At 39.5% G+C, this 12,316-nt stretch overlaps 1 protein-coding gene across 1 annotated transcript in view; it reads right to left on the minus strand.

Annotated features, from left to right (window-relative positions):
- The window catches only part of LOC126006163 (zinc finger protein 785-like), a 156,495-nt gene that overhangs the window by 118,574 nt on the left and 25,605 nt on the right, over nt 1-12,316 (minus strand). The gene's annotated exons all lie outside the window — the stretch shown is intronic.

A 12,316-nucleotide genomic window follows, 5' to 3' on the forward strand; every position in this document is an offset into this window, starting at 1 on the left:
TTAACAAAAAAGACTCACATAGCAGGAGCAAACCCAAGAGGCTTACAGTCTAACGAACTTTGGCAAATGGATATAACTCAAACAGATTTATTTCCAAGGAAACCTTATCTTCATGTTGTGGTGGACACTTATTCTCGGTTTATGTGGGCAATTCCCATGTCTTCTCCAAAATCTAAGGCTGCTTGTAGTTTTCTTTTACAATGTTTTTCTGTGATGGGTATTCCATATTCTATAAAAACTGATAATGGGCCAGCCTATGTTAGCAAAACTTTTGAATTTTTTTTGTAAGGAATGGCAGATAAGACATCTCAGAGGAATTCCTTACAATTGTAGGGGACAGGCCATTGTAGAAAGGACTCACAGAACCTTAAAAACTCAATTGCAAAAAAATAGAAAATGAGGCTTACCACCAACGGATTTGCTATCTTTGACTCTTATCACACTAAATTACTTAAACTTACCCCAAGGGGAAAGTTACACTGCAGGGGACAGACATTTTAAAGAAGATATTCAAAGACAAGAAACAACCCATAAACCTATTTGGATCAAGGAGGATGAAAAATGGATAGCTGTATATCTTCTCCTAAGATGAAGGGGTTGTGCCTATATTTCTATAAATGACAACCCTCCCAAGAAATTTTGGGTTCCATTACGTCTTGTTAGAAATCGGGCTAGCACAAATGATCAGGTTCAGACTACAAACTTTCCTTCAGAGCAAAAACAGAATACTTCAGACACTAACAGCAGTAATATTGCTGAGGTCTCTGGGGCAGGGAACAACGATTTAGCTGTCACACACCATACAATGAGTGAGACTGATGGTAGTGATAAACCCTTACACTCCGAGATGCAAAAGGAAAGACAGGAACCTGTCTTAACTGGGCTCCAAAATATAGGAAACTCTTGCTACATGAACTCAATATTGCAATGCTTGTATAATATTTCAGACTTGACTCAGTATTTTCATAAAGATCATTATAAAAAGGATATTAACAAGAAAAATCCGATGGGGCATAAAGGTAAATTAGCAGAAGAATTTGGTTGGCTTATCAAAACCATGGGAAATGGATTTCATAGATATATTAACCCTGAAAGCTTCAAAGTAACAATTGGTTTACTTAATGACCAGTTTGCTGGACACAATCAGCAGGATCCTCACGAACTACTGATGTTCCTAATAGAGGGATTACATCAGGACTTGCTTACTGTAAATCTAATGACAGACAAAACTACACATCTCATGGGAAATGAAAATTATGAACAATTTAGTCCAGAACACCAAAAGGCTCATAAATCTATTATTTATGATCTCTTTCAAGGACAATTCAAATCTATACTCCAGTGTCTCACTTGCCACCAAAAGTCTGAAGTTTATGAGACATTTGTTCATTTGTCTTTGGCTGTTACATCTACAGATAAATGTACATCACAGGAATGCCTCTCTGAATTTTTTAAAGAAGAAGAATTAAGAAATGACAACAAAGTTCTGTGCAACAGTTGCAAAAATAGAAGGGATTTTTCAAAGAAAATGTACTTATGGAAACTGCCACCAGTACTTATAATACACTTGAAACGTTTTGCTTTTGATGGCAAACAAATAAAAAAATTGCATACTTATGTAGATTTTCCTTTAGAAGACCTCAATTTAGAGGAATTCACTTCAGAGAATAAAAGCAAGATTAAGAAATACAACTTATCATCGGTGTCAAACCATTATGGTAAAGTTCACTATGGGCACTGTACTTCATACTGTAAAATTGCTGCAAAACAACACTGGATCAATTTTGATGACAAGAAGATCAAAAAAGTCCCTAATACATTGGTGAAATCCACAGCAGCATACATCCTGTTTTATACTTCTTAAAGATCTACAATGAACACCAGATAATCATTACACTTCCTTATCAGTTGCTATTAATGCTCTAGGATTCTTTCCACAGGCATGATCAATGAATATAGATTGAAAATCATGAATCCCCAATGTGTTTCCTTGTAGGATGGAATAATTTCATTATTGCTCTATGTCTCAGTTAATCATGAAATTTTACAAATTAATTTAGTCAAGGTTCACCTGAAAGAGAAATTTCTCATCATATTAATGTTGTTTTTCTTTCTAGGTATACTCATTTAACGACTTTCACTCTTTTTATTTTAACATCATTGCTTTATTTCCCTCAATTTAGGTTTTAAGACACTGACATAATGATAATTTTAGGTGGACTTTCTTCACAGTGCTTCTTGCCTATGATTGATTATCATAAAGTTACTGTTATACAATAACTTTGTATATATACTGATATACACGTATAGTAGAGTTGTCCATGTTTGTAGTACGCATGAAATTCTCTTTCAGATCTGCTAGGCAAAACCATAAAAAAAATTTTTTTTGTGAATTTGAAATGATTTATCTAAACAATTGCCGGCTATTACATTTTAAGAAGCTTTTAGTTGATTCAGCTGAATTCTCTTTTCTTTTGCTCTATTTTGGATCCTTTCCAACAAATATTTTTTAGTATGAGTGAGTGTTATGGCCATATTTTTTGTGAAGTCTGTGTGTGTATGTCTTGTTTAGTGTCTGTCTGTTCTGCATATTTTGTATATAGTTTCCTTTTTCATAACTTTATCTTCCCCAAATTAGTCTTCCTTATCCTTCCTTCTCTCTTCCTAGTCCTTAACATTTTAATTTTCAGGATTTCACATGTGCAACTCATCTCCTTCACCCACAACTACAAGCTTCCTGATCTCGGCTGGAAGAAGAAATCCATGACTGTTGGAGTTTTACACCATATATGCTGCAAACTTGTTGGAAATGAAGCCACCTGGAATTTGTGTCATAATGTAACCCCAGAGAAAAGATCCATGGACAAGACCCACAGTCTCTGGATCCCAGTTAAACTGTGCTATCTGAATTTCTGGTTTTCCATCCACATACACAGTGCTATTGTTGAACATTTCTACAATGGCTACCCCAAGATTGCACCGATCCCAAAGGAAATGCAGAAGCCCAACCAACTCATGATCTAATAATGTAACGCTTGGGGATGCCCCAACACATGGATGACTGTACTGGCCTTCCTTCTTCATTCAGCTTGATGTTATCTCCTGTACAAGGCTTCTACCGCTTTTCCAGACCCATCAAGTGTCTTCTGCCGGTCTTTTTGGAGTTCCAGACCCCTCATATTTACAGATTGGTATTGAACTCTGTAGAAATTTCATCTGTTGTTTTTCCTATAACTGTAATCCTTTGAAGTTATATTTGGTACTACACTTCTTTTGACTATCGTAATTAATGTTTTTCTATTTTAGTTTTTAATATTAGGAATCGATGTTGTATTACATTAAGGTTTTGCTTTCTTGACTTTAGGTTTGTGAGTTAGATATTATTGTCTATAATTTCCTAAATGATATTTTTGTCTGTTCTCAGGGTTTTTTGCGTGGGCGCATCATAGGCAAAATACTAGGTTTATAGAAGGTCCCATCCATTTTGGATGGGCCCTCAAGTTGTTTATTTACACAGGGAGGGTCTCTACCTTAAACATTTTGTTTTGGTTTGTGACTTAAGCTCCCATCTATAAATAGTCGACATCAATTTCAGACATCTTATGGACTTCAGACAGGATTAAGAACTTGGACTAAGTTCAGATACCTATTGATCATCATTGCAGTGGCTCCCCACTGTGCAGAGGGTGTATGTACCTCTTCTTCCGAAATAAAGGCCTAGTTCAATGCCCTCAAAGATGGGCTTTCTGGTCTACCTGAACTTGAATGAAAATGGAGCTGGAGAGATAGCATGGAGGTGAGGCGTTTGCCTTTCATGCAGAAGGTCATTGGTTCAAATGCCGGTATCTGCCAGGAGCGATTTCTGAACGTGGAGTCAGGAGTAACTCCTGAGGCTGCCAGGTGTGACCCAAAAACGACCACCACCACCACCACCAACAACAACAAATAAAGAAAAGGTGCTTCTTCTTGCCTGCTACACAACCTTTCTGGTGTCTCTTCGAAAGATCTATGTACGTCTTAGATTTATCTTCTCAGGAGCTTGTAGTTGATTCCTTGATACATGTTTCTGGTTTTAGATACCCTGTGCTTAGGTTAGAAGTTTTTCTTTACATTTTCCTGTGATGCGCTTATGCAAACAGCCGCTTTTTTATTACTGACTAATTTTTCTTTTAATAATTGTAGACAATATTGTTTGTTTAATAAAAAAAACAGGGAAAATTGTGTATGTAAATATTTTGGGGGATTACTATGTTACTCACCCTAAACTGATTGGTGATTGTGCCCTACCCTAGGGTGTGATCTGGCATTCTGCCCCCACCCTAGGGTAGGACCTGATTCTGTTTTCACCATTGGTTGGTATCTGATCCCACCATTGGGTGGGACCTGACTCTGGAGTATAAAAACAGGAGTCTTTGGAAGGCCGGAGGCTTTTTGGCTGGCTGGAACTGAATCTGAGTCTTTGGACTTCAGTTTTGTCCATCCGAATAAAGCAAATATTTCCACGAGCCTGATTGTCTGCGAGCTGTTTACCCGCCGTTTCACCTCAGAACCATGGGCTAGACAGGGTGGCAGACGCGTGCTCCGAGCTGGAAGAAAAGGGCCTCATTCTCCATCCCACCATCAGTCAACCTCTTCAGGGGCTGACCTGCTACACCTGGCATGACAAGGGGCATGTCCAATGGCATGTCCAGGTTTAACTGTCATGCTGTCCAGGGGTCATGTCCATATCCAACTGCCATACATCAACATTTCTACCTTTTATTTTATTTTTTTAATTATATGGAGAATTATCCTCAGCAGTCAGTGGAATTGTGATGGTCTGCAAAAGCCATGGTGTTGGTGTTGGTGAACTATGGTGTAAATACCTAAGACCCACCCATTTCTGGGAGGGGTCTTGGAAAAGTTAGATAAGCCTTAAACCGAGGGAATTCGGCCCTTTCGGCCCTGCTGAGCCCGCTGGCTTTGGGGTTTCTGGTTCTGGTCTTGGACCAGGATGGAGGCCAAAGGGAAGATGGCTGAATGGGTTAAGATGCAGGGTAGCCTAGAATGGCTGAATGCTTAAAAGGTTATGAGATAGGCCACACACATGTGGTGAATAGGGCATGAATAAAACTGATGGTTCCTAATGCCTGCATGTAAGTGAGTTTTCATTACGCCATTCACCTGGGCCTGGAACCCGCCGGCTGGATGGGGAATGAAGCCACGTGGCTGGGGTCTAAGCACAAAGGCCTCCATCCATCACCATCCAGCTCAATCTTTAATTATTTGATTCTACAACTGGCGCTCCGAACTCTGACTTGAATCCTGAACCCAAGAAAACAGCAAATATGGTGAGATTTTTGCTCTTCTGTTTGATTTTCGCTCTGTTCAGATGCAGTCAGCCCAAAGTGTTTGGCCACGTGAAGCCATGTTCAAAGATGGCCGTGACCCCTTCTAGGGGCAGAAGGGCAACTGAAAGAAGGGAGGTGGAAGCTTGCATCACCTCCAGCCCAGGCCCAGGCCTAGGACTGAAACTTTGTTACAAGAAACAAAAACCTCGGTCTTCTCATAAACTAATTAAAAGTCTAAATTGGAAACAGAGGAGAAAAAAGACTATTTAAAGTGGACTGATTTTCTGAAAATGACCTGCGGCTTGAATTTGGATTTCAACTTTGGAAATTTCTGACTGAACTTTTAGTTTAAATAATTTTGAACTTTAAACATCCAAAAGACCTCTGCAAAAAAGCTGTGGCCCAGAAAAACCGTCCAAAGTGACGCCCGGAAGGGAAAAGCGGCAAAAAAGCTTCTAAAAACCCCTAAGTGGAAACGCCTGCGGCTCGGCTCGGCTTGGCTTGGCTTGGCTCAGCTCGGCTCGGCTGGGCTCAGCTTGGCCCGGAAAAGCGGAAAACCTGGAATCCACCTTCCAAATCACAAAGGTGAAATGGCGCGAGTTAACCGGCCTGCAAAAAGTTTAAAAAAGCCACGTGGTGAGATCAGCGTGGGACAAATTAATCATCTGAACTATGGTTTTAGGTGTAGGAAATTAGTGGGTAGTTATATTTTACTCATAGTTGGTAATGGGATAAGTTTTAGTTAGTGGTTAAAATAAAAATAAAAGGGAAGTAATACAGTTTAGCCCATTTAAACATCTAATTTCTAACCGCCTGCATCTTTGTCTTAAGTCATTTTCTTTATAATTTAAATGTGTTTTGTTGTCTTTCATAGTTAATATTTTCCATTGCAAAATGTTTTACTGTGCGTATTTTAATGTACTTAGCCTGTTTTTAAAAATGTATGTTATGCATTTATAATTTAGTACTTGTGTGTAGGGAAGGTTAATAGGAACAGGAAGTTCCCCCAATATAGTTTAAAAGTATAGGAACATAAAAGTTCCGAAATAGTGCTTGGTAAAAAAGCATTAAAAGAATTTTAAGTTACAAGTGCATAGTATATTTTGCAGAAATGTTATGTTTTTGAAAAGGGCATGTATATTAATTTTTACTTTATTACGTTGGTGCATGAAAATATTAAGAAAAGGGGGAAATGTTGGTGTACCCTGGATTTGGTGTAAATACCTAAGACCCACCCATTTCTGGGAGGGGTCTTGGGAACCGGATATTAGGTGTGACCTTACCTGCAAGACCCGGCCCATTCCTGGGAGGGGTCTTGGAAAAGTTAGATAAGCCTTGAACCGAGGGAATTCGGCCCTTTCGGACCTGCTGAGCCCGCTGGCTTTGGGGATCTCTGGTTCTGGTCTTGGACCAGGATGGAGGCCAAAGGGAAGATGGCTGAAAGGGTTAAGACGCAGGGTAGCCTAGAATGGCTGAATGCTTAAAAGGTTATGAGATAGGCCACACACATGTGGTGAATAGGGCATGAATAAAGCTGATGGTTCCTAATGCCTGCATGTAAGTGAGTTTTCATTACGCCATTCACCTGGGCCTGGAACCCGCCGGCTGGATGGGGAATGAAGCGACGTGGCTGGGGCCTAAGCACAAAGGCCTCCATCCATCACCATCCAGCTCAATCTTTAATTATTTGATTCTACACCATGGTGGTTGTCAACTGTTGCAAGTCAGCCTCTGAAGACGTTGACTGATGGAGGGATGGAGGATGAGGTCTTTCCCCTCCAGCTTGGAGCACGCGTCTGCCACCCTGTTCAGCCAGCAGTTCTGAGGTGAAGCGGCGGGTAAACAGCTCGCAGACAGTCAGGCTTGTGGAAATATTAGCTTTATTTGGTGGACAAGACTAAAGTCCAAGGTCTCAGCCTCAGTTCCAGCCAACCACCCCTCGCCTTCCACAGACCCTTGTTTTTATCCCCCAGAATCAGGTACCACCCAATGGTGGTATCAGATACCACCCAATGGTGGAAGCAGAATCAGGTACCACCCCAGGGTGGGGGCAGGATGCCAGGTCACACCCTAGGGTAGGGCACAATAACTGGATCAGGTAGGGTCAGTAACATAATAATCCCAAAATATTTACATACACAACAGTTCCCCCCCCCGTTTGTTTAGGGTAGGGTCAGTAACATAATAATCCCAAAAATATTTACATACACAACAATTCCCTCATTTGTTTTTAGTAAACAAACAATATTGTCTACAATTATTAAAGGAAAAATTAGTCATTAATAAAAGAGCGGCTGTTTGCATAAGCGCATCACAGGAAAATGTAAAGAAAAACTTCTAACCTAAACACAGGGTGTCTAAATCATGTATCAAGGAATCAACTACAAGCTCCTGAGAAGATAAATCTAAGACATACATAGATCCTTCGAAGAGACGTCAGAAAGGTTGTGTAGCAGGCGAGAAGAAGCACCTTTTCTTTATTTGTTGTTGTTGGGTTTTGGGTCAACCCTGGCAGTGCTCAGGAGTTACTCCTGGCTCCATGCTCAGAAATCGCTCCTGGCAGATACCAGCATTTGAACCAATGACCTTCTGCGTGTGAGGCAAATGCCTTAACTTCATTCTATCTCTCCGAACCCATTTTCATTCAAGTCCAGGTAGACCAGAAAGCCCATCTTTGAGGGCATTGAATTAGGCCCTTATTTTGGAGGAAGAAGCATATACCCCCTGCACAGTGGGGGGGCCACTGCAATGATGATCAATAGGCTTCTGAACTTAATCCAAGTTCTTAATCCAGGCTGAAGTCGATATGATGTCTGAAATTGATGTACCAATAAGGTAAATTATTTATAGATGGGAGCTTAAGTCACAAACCAAAACAAAATGGTTAAGGCAGAGACCCTCCCTGTGTAAACAACTTGAGGACCCATCCAAAATGGATGGAACTTCCTATAAACCTAGTATTTTGCCTATGATGTGCCCATGCAAAAAGCCCTGAGACCAGCCAAAAATATCATTTAGGAAATTATAGACAACAATATCTAACCCACTAACCTAAACTCAAGAAAGCAAAACCCTAATGTAATGCAACATAATTCCTAAGATTAAAAACTAAAATATGAAAACATTAATTACAATAGCCAAAAGAAGTGTAGTACCAAATATAAATTCAAAGGATTACAATTATAAGAAAAAATACAAAAGGTGAAATTTCTACAGAGTCCAATCTGTAAAGATGAGGGGTCTGGAACTTCAAGAAGACCGGCAAAAGACACTTGATGGATCTGGAAAAACGGGTTGAAGCCATCATGAGTAGGTTGGGCTTCTGCATTTCCTTTGTGATCCTTGCAATCTTGGGGTAGCCTTTGTAGAAATGGTCAGTGATAGCACTATGTATGTGGATGAAAAACCAGAAATTTAGATAGCACAGTTTAACTGGGATCCAGAGATTGTGGGTCTTATCCATGGATCTTTTCTCTGCGGTTATATTGTGACACAAATTCCAGGTGGTTTCATTTCCAACAAATTTGCAGCAAACATGGTACAAAACTCCAACAGTCACGGATTTCTTTCTCATGCCGAGATCAGGAGGCTTGTAGATGTGGGTGAAGGAGATGAGTTGCACATGTGAAGGGAATCCTGAGAATTAAATGTTAAGGACTAGGAAGGAAGGATAAGAAAGACTAAATTGGGGAAGATAAAGTTAGAAAAAAGGGAACTATATACAAAATATGCAAAACAGACAGACACTGAACAAGACATACACATACGGACTTCACAAAAAATATGGCCATAACACTCATTCATACCAAAAAATATTTGTTGGAAAGGATCCAAAATAGAGCAAAAAAAAAAAAAAAGAATTCAGCTGAATCAACTAAAAGTGCCTTAAAATGTAATAGCCGGCAACTGTTTAGATAAATCATTTCAAATTCAAAAAACATTTTTTTATGGCAGAGCAGAGTAGATCTGAAAGAGAATTTCATCCATAATACAAGGAAACACATTGGGGGTTCATGATTTTCAATCCATATTCATTGATCATGCCTGTGGAAAGAATCCTAGAGCATTAATAGCAACCGATAAGGAATTGAAATGATTATCTGGTGTTCATTGTAGATCTTTAAGAAGTAAAAAACAGAATGTATGCTGCTGTGGATTTCACCAATGTATTAGGGACTTTTTTGATCTTCTTGTCATCAAAATTGATCCAGTGTTGTTTTGCAGCAATTTTACAGTATGAAGTACAGTGTCCATAGTGAACTTTACCATAATGGTTTTACACTGATGATAAGTTGTATTTCTTAGTCTTGCTTTTATTCTCTGAAGTAAATTCTACTAAATTGAGGTCTTCTAAAGGAAAATCCACATAAGTGTGCAATTTTTTTATTTGTTTGCTATCAAAAGCAAAACGTTTCAAGTGTATTATAAGTACTGGTGGCAGTTTCCATAAATACGTTTTCTTTGAAAAATCCCTTCTAGTTTTTTGCAACTGTTGCACAGAACTTTGTTGTCATCTCTTAACTCTTCTTCTTTAAAAAATTCAGAGAGGCATTCCTGTAATATACATTTATCTGTAGATGTGACAGCCAGAGACAAATGAACAAATGTCTCATAAACCTCAGACTTTTGGTGGCAAGTGAGACACTGGAGTATAGATTTGAATTGTCCTTGAAAGAGATCATACATAATAGATTTGTGAGCCTTTTGGTGTTCTGGACTAAATTGTTCAAAATTCTCATTTCCCATAAGATGTGTAGTTTTGTCTGTCATTAGATTTACAGTAAGTAAGTCCTGATGTAGTCCCTCTATTAGAAGCATCAGTAGTTCGTGTGGATCCTGCTGATTGTGTCCAGCAAACTGGTCATTAAGTAAACCATTTTTTACTTTGAAGCTTTTAGGGTTAATATATATATGAAATCCATTTCCCGTGGTTTTGATGAGCCGACCAAATTCTTTGGCTAATTTACCTTCATGCCCCATCGAAAATACACCCATTCCAAAGGTCCTGACTGTTGCATCAAGGCCCCTGTGGGGTTTTCTATAGTAGGGAAGATTAACAGAAATACCTTTTCTCCTGAGATGAATCTTAAGAGAAACGATTTTTGTAATCTGCCCAAGAAAATGTCCAATTCGTTTTTGGCAGCTGTTGTTAAGTTTCTCGGGCTATCTAAGGCAGGGTCACCCTCCAATGTTTTAAAACAGATTAGACAACTTTGCGTTCGGAATACTTAGTGCAGGGCGGAGTCAATTTACATCACCTAAAAGTCTCTGAAAATCATTAAGCGTTCTGAGGTTTTCTTTTTTGATAGAAATTTTTTGTGGATGTATTGATGTCCGGTCCAAAATAAAACCCAAATATTGATATGGTGGCATTGTCTGTATTTTTCTAAAGTTATTTTTAGTCCTGTTGTTTGTAAAAAGTCAATAATATAAGAGTATAAGTCCTGTAAATCTGTTTCATTGCTCATTGTGAGCAAGATATCGTCTGTATATCATGAAATATCATGACTTGAGGAAATTTTTCATGAGCAGGGCTCAAAACTTTATCTACAAAGAACTGGCACATTGCTGGGGAATGCAACATGCCCTGGGGGAGAACGGTCCATGGTCTGCAGGAATGGGTGTTATTGAGTTTGCATTAAATAATTAACGATGGAGAAGGATGGAGACCTTTATTCTTAGGCCATGGTCACGTGGCTTCATCCCCCATCAACCTGCGGGTCTGGGTTCCAGGAAAGTGACGGGTATTGAACTCACTTACAGGCAGGCTTCAGGAAGCATCAACTTTATTCATGCCCTGTCCACCACAGGTGTGGCCTATATCATAACATTCAGCCATTCTTAGCTAGCCCTGCATCTTAACTTCTTTCAGCCATCTTTCCTTTGACCTCCATGCTGGCAAAAGACAAAAAAAGGCCTACTCCCCTGGGTCAAAGGCCTTATATAACCTTCCAAGACCACTCCCCGGAATGAGAGGGGTCTTGCAGGTAAGGTTACACGTAATATCCGGTTCCCAAGACCCCTCCCAGAAATGGGCGGGTCTCAGGTAGATACACCTAAATCCAGGGTGGAGTTACAATTGAGAGAAGGAACTGAGAATGAAAAATGTTTTTTATCATCTGGGTGAATAGAAATATGGTAGAAACAATCCTTCAGATCAACTATAATTAGTGGCCATTGTTTTGGAATAACTACAGGTGATGGTAAACCAGTCGGCAATTTGTCCATAGGTATCATGGATAGATTTACATCTCTAAGATCTATCAAATGTCTCCATTTTCCAGATTTCTTTTTTATAGTAAATATAGGCGAATTCCATTGAAAAAAACAAGGTTCAATATGTCCTAATTTTAGCTGTTCTTCCACTATTCTGTCAGAACCTTTAATTTATCAGTATTAAGGGGTCTGTGACCTGTACAACTTGGTTCGTTAGATTTCCATTTTATTTTATTGGTGCTGGGGTTTTTATGGTAGTGGCCCCTACTAAAAATTTTGGGTTTTTAAATCAAAAGAAGGTTTGGGCTCTTCTGGAGCTAATGGAATGTGGAATTCTGCTTTCCACTGTTTGTGTAAGTCATGGCCCCACAGGGATGGTGAAAATGGGCCCACGTGAGATCTGATTATCGCGTTTTTATTTTCTGGGCCGTAAAATATCGCTCGTACTCAACAGACAGAAACTCAGGCCTCCTACTCCTTCTAGCGAATATGGGATTTCCTGGAGAGGCCAATTTTCTGGCCAGTCTTTATCAGAAATTATGGTAACCTGAGCACCCATATCTATTATGCCATCAAAGGGTTGCCCTTCCAAGTGAAGTTTGATCATTGCATGTTCATCTTTAAATTTGGTAACCAGAGCCACGATTGGGTTTTGAACAGCACCCGGATCTGTTATTCCAAAACCTCCAATTCTAGTCTTATCTGAAGTCCCAAGTTTGACATAAGGCACTATTACTATCTGGGCAATTGCTTCTCCTTTTTTAAAGGTC

Source organism: Suncus etruscus, chromosome 4, assembly GCF_024139225.1.
Source record: "Suncus etruscus isolate mSunEtr1 chromosome 4, mSunEtr1.pri.cur, whole genome shotgun sequence".
In the NCBI taxonomy this organism is placed as follows: Eukaryota; Metazoa; Chordata; class Mammalia; order Eulipotyphla; family Soricidae; genus Suncus; species Suncus etruscus.